Here is a 5,038-nt window from a genome sequence, read left to right on the forward strand (position 1 = left end):
GATGTTCATGTGTCCTGCAGTTCACATGTCGACGCGCAATTTGCTGCGTTCTTCATCGACCCACGAGCCGAGTGATCCACCGTCCTGGGTGATCTTTTCCTTTTCAGTCTCCCACTGTCTCTTTCAAGACAGTAGCATTTGCGGGACTGAGGCGTCTGACGGCCCCTGTTCCACTATTTTTTTTGTGTCCAACGGCCTCACAGCCGATGGGCGTCGTACGGCTCCACACCGGAGCGGACAGGCACTCGGGCGAACGTCATTCAAAACCGGCGCCAGGCGCCAGGTACCGCAGGCCAGCCGCTCCAGAGCTTCAGCGCTCGTACCACACAACAACAACAACAACAACACTTCCGCTAGTTTTGAGAGGCACGCGTGGTTCCGCACGCGGCGCACGGCCACTGCCGTACAGGTAGCGTGTTGCGCGACACGACACGCACATCGAAAGACATGCAGTCTAGTCGGTAATGATCCTTCCGCAGGTTCACCTACGGAAACCTTGTTACGACTTTTACTTCCTCTAAATGATCAAGTTTGGTCATCTTTCCGGTAGCATCGGCAACGACAGAGTCGATGCCGCGTACCAGTCCGAAGACCTCACTAAATCATTCAATCGGTAGTAGCGACGGGCGGTGTGTACAAAGGGCAGGGACGTAATCAACGCGAGCTTATGACTCGCGCTTACTGGGAATTCCTCGTTCATGGGGAACAATTGCAAGCCCCAATCCCTAGCACGAAGGAGGTTCAGCGGGTTACCCCGACCTTTCGGCCTAGGAAGACACGCTGATTCCTTCAGTGTAGCGCGCGTGCGGCCCAGAACATCTAAGGGCATCACAGACCTGTTATTGCTCAATCTCGTGCGGCTAGAAGCCGCCTGTCCCTCTAAGAAGAAAAGTAATCGCTGACAGCACGAAGGATGTCACGCGACTAGTTAGCAGGCTAGAGTCTCGTTCGTTATCGGAATTAACCAGACAAATCGCTCCACCAACTAAGAACGGCCATGCACCACCACCCACCGAATCAAGAAAGAGCTATCAATCTGTCAATCCTTCCGGTGTCCGGGCCTGGTGAGGTTTCCCGTGTTGAGTCAAATTAAGCCGCAGGCTCCACTCCTGGTGGTGCCCTTCCGTCAATTCCTTTAAGTTTCAGCTTTGCAACCATACTTCCCCCGGAACCCAAAAGCTTTGGTTTCCCGGAGGCTGCCCGCCGAGTCATCGGAGGAACTGCGGCGGATCGCTGGCTGGCATCGTTTATGGTTAGAACTAGGGCGGTATCTGATCGCCTTCGAACCTCTAACTTTCGTTCTTGATTAATGAAAACATACTTGGCAAATGCTTTCGCTTCTGTTCGTCTTGCGACGATCCAAGAATTTCACCTCTAACGTCGCAATACGAATGCCCCCGCCTGTCCCTATTAATCATTACCTCGGGTTCCGAAAACCAACAAAATAGAACCGAGGTCCTATTCCATTATTCCATGCACACAGTATTCAGGCGGGCTTGCCTGCTTTAAGCACTCTAATTTGTTCAAAGTAAACGTGCCGGCCCACCGAGACACTCAACAAAGAGCACCCTGGTAGGATTTAAACGGGGTCCGCCTCGGGACGCGAAAGCACCCCTTCGGCTCGCCCCACCGGCAGGACGTCCCACGATACATGCCAGTTAAACACCGACGGGCGGTGAACCAACAGCGTGGGACACAAATCCAACTACGAGCTTTTTAACCGCAACAACTTTAATATACGCTATTGGAGCTGGAATTACCGCGGCTGCTGGCACCAGACTTGCCCTCCAATAGATACTCGTTAAAGGATTTAAAGTGTACTCATTCCGATTACGGGGCCTCGGATGAGTCCCGTATCGTTATTTTTCGTCACTACCTCCCCGTGCCGGGAGTGGGTAATTTGCGCGCCTGCTGCCTTCCTTGGATGTGGTAGCCGTTTCTCAGGCTCCCTCTCCGGAATCGAACCCTGATTCCCCGTTACCCGTTACAACCATGGTAGGCGCAGAACCTACCATCGACAGTTGATAAGGCAGACATTTGAAAGATGCGTCGCCGGTACGAGGACCGTGCGATCAGCCCAAAGTTATTCAGAGTCACCAAGGCAAACGGACCAGACAAGCCAATCCGATTGGTTTTGATCTAATAAAAGCGTCCCTTCCATCTCTGGTCGGGACTCTGTTTGCATGTATTAGCTCTAGAATTACCACAGTTATCCAAGTAACGTGGGTACGATCTAAGGAACCATAACTGATTTAATGAGCCATTCGCGGTTTCACCTTAATGCGGCTTGTACTGAGACATGCATGGCTTAATCTTTGAGACAAGCATATGACTACTGGCAGGATCAACCAGGGAGCTGCGTCAACTAGAGCTGAGCAGCCGGCCGCCCGGGAGTGTGTCCCGGGGGCCCGCGCGAACACGCAAGCGTCCGCTCAATTATTCTGCAAACAGGAGGAGGCCGAGCTCCCCTGCACGATACACCTCGAAACCCTCTCAGGTCCCGGCGGCGCGCAGCGCCGTCCTAGGTACTTGGTCGGTTTCGAGAGAGGCGCAATCGCCCGGAGTTAGGCGAGTAGACGGTTTTAGTGAGAACACCCTTGCTCCCAACTGAGCTTGCCGCTGCCGACAGAGGCCCGGGAGCGTGCTGTCGTGGCATTGCCGGCGGGAGACAACACGCGCCACCTATGGTGACCGGCAGCTCCAACGCCAGCGCCACACAAGGGCAAAGCCCCACTTGGGTGCAGAAGCGAACTCTCCCAGCACAGCGCACGCGCCAACACGTCCGCACAACTGCGATACAAACCACCTGCGAGAACCGCTGGGGCGACCGAGCAGCAGACGGCGTCGCGGCGCCGAGTGCCAGGCGGCGGCGCATCCTCAACGCACACAGTCCTCAATCAGACCAGCACACTGCAGATGTCCACCGCGCTTCGCACCGGGCTCGGCTGAACCAACTTTGGCCGCCAGGCGCCGCGTGCAGGGTGCGCCGCAGCGTAGCTGCGCCGCCTGCCGGGCCCGTCGGCTGGCGCTCCTGCCACTCGGCGCCCCCCACCAGCCGCCTGTTGCGCGTGCGCCCACGCAGCGCGCGGCCAACACGCCGGGCGGCCCCCCTTCACCGGCCGGGAACAGTCCCACCAAGCCACCGCCGCGTATCGCTTCATACCCACATGGGCCTAGTCACGTGTGTGGATGTGGCGGGTACCGCTGAAACAACCGGTTAATAGCTGTACCGATCGTCGCCATCACAGATTCACCTCCAGCGTGAACAACCGCTCAACAACGGATTTCCAGTTCATTTGCGTATCTTGGGCAGTAAACGTAGATGTCCACCTACATTTGCGAATTCAACAATTCTTGCATGCCAGGATGTCATGTGTCACGACACGCTACATCAGACCACATACACACTGCGACATGTGCAGAAGAGAACACGTGGAAGGTGGCCCGCGCACGTATGCGATGTCCCTTCCGCGATCCACTGTCAACCGGCATCTGCGGCATGTCCCAGATATGGAACGCGGTCCACCAGGGTAGCACTTTGTGTGAGGCAATACGACAAAGTCGGAATACACGCGTCACTACATCAGACGGCTCACGCTGACCTGACCTGACCTGACTCACCGCACCACCACCCCCAGCGACCCAGGGTGACATACAATGCGTTCGTACGTTCCTCCCACACGCCTCTACGGCGTACCACAGTGCAACCTAGCTGTTATTGGGAGACGAGACAAGTAGCATCGAGCACATCATATGGAAATTGAGATTCGACACCGTTGGGCACAGCCAGCGTACGGTCACACGTATCACACTACTTCACTCTGTACGTAACGACCGATGATCGGTACAGCGTGTGGGTTACGCGTACGACATCAGCGGACAATGGACACAGACCATACCACGACGTACACTGAGGGCGTCGACATCTGAATGCAACTGAACAGCTGCGAGGCTCATTTAACACTCAAACGCCAGACCGACCAGCTTGAGAGGACAGAGACACAAAGAGGGGGACAGAGGGAGGGGGGGGGGGGCGATATAGTCCTATTGCAGTACAATTGACAGTGGATAGCGGGAATATGTGGAAAGTAAGCAACACTCGCAAGACATCTACATGAGGATAACAACGACACCAGAGATTCCGAGCAGTGAACTATGTTAGGCAAAGGGACAACGTGGGTTAGGTTAAGGGACAACGTGGGTTAGGTTAAGGGACAACGTGGGTTAGGTTAAGGGACAACGTGGGTTAGGTTAAGGGACAACGTGGGTTAGGTTAAGGGACAACGTGGGTTAGGTTAAGGGACAACGTGGGTTAGGTTAAGGGACAACGTGGGTTAGGTTAAGGGACAACGTGGGTTAGGTTAAGGGACAACGTGGGTTAGGTTAAGGGACAACGTGGGTTAGGTTAAGGGACAACGTGGGTTAGGTTAAGGGACAACGTGGGTTAGGTTAAGGGACAACGTGGGTTAGGTTAAGGGACAACGTGGGTTAGGTTAAGGGACAACGTGGGTTAGGTTAAGGGACAACGTGGGTTAGGTTAAGGGACAACGTGGGTTAGGTTAAGGGACAACGTGGGTTAGGTTAAGGGACAACGTGGGTTAGGTTAAGGGACAACGTGGGTTAGGTTAAGGGACAACGTGGGTTAGGTTAAGGGACAACGTGGGTTAGGTTAAGGGACAACGTGGGTTAGGTTAAGGGACAACGTGGGTTAGGTTAAGGGACAACGTGGGTTAGGTTAAGGGACAACGTGGGTTAGGTTAAGGGACAACGTGGGTTAGGTTAAGGGACAACGTGGGTTAGGTTAAGGGACAACGTGGGTTAGGTTAAGGGACAACGTGGGTTAGGTTAAGGGACAACGTGGGTTAGGTTAAGGGACAACGTGGGTTAGGTTAAGGGACAACGTGGGTTAGGTTAAGGGACAACGTGGGTTAGGTTAAGGGACAACGTGGGTTAGGTTAAGGGACAACGTGGGTTAGGTTAAGGGACAACGTGGGTTAGGTTAAGGGACAACGTGGGTTAGGTTAAGGGACAACGTGGG

At 54.6% G+C, this 5,038-nt stretch overlaps 2 non-coding genes across 2 annotated transcripts in view; both read right to left on the reverse strand.

The window, feature by feature from the left end:
- The window catches only part of LOC126320046 (5.8S ribosomal RNA), a 155-nt gene extending 64 nt beyond the window's left edge, over positions 1 to 91 (reverse strand). Inside the window, exon 1 of the ribosomal RNA XR_007557816.1 lies at positions 1 to 91. This exon is cut by the window's left edge and continues 64 nt beyond it. This is a non-coding gene — a ribosomal RNA (5.8S ribosomal RNA).
- Positions 92 to 462: 371 nt separating this feature from the next.
- Positions 463 to 2,355, reverse strand: LOC126320053 (small subunit ribosomal RNA). The gene has a single exon (XR_007557822.1). It is a non-coding gene; the product is annotated as a small subunit ribosomal RNA (ribosomal RNA).
- Between the last annotated feature and the right edge of the window lie 2,683 nt (positions 2,356 to 5,038).

The sequence above is a fragment of the Schistocerca gregaria genome, unplaced genomic scaffold, assembly GCF_023897955.1.
Source record: "Schistocerca gregaria isolate iqSchGreg1 unplaced genomic scaffold, iqSchGreg1.2 ptg000699l, whole genome shotgun sequence".
In the NCBI taxonomy this organism is placed as follows: Eukaryota; Metazoa; Arthropoda; class Insecta; order Orthoptera; family Acrididae; genus Schistocerca; species Schistocerca gregaria.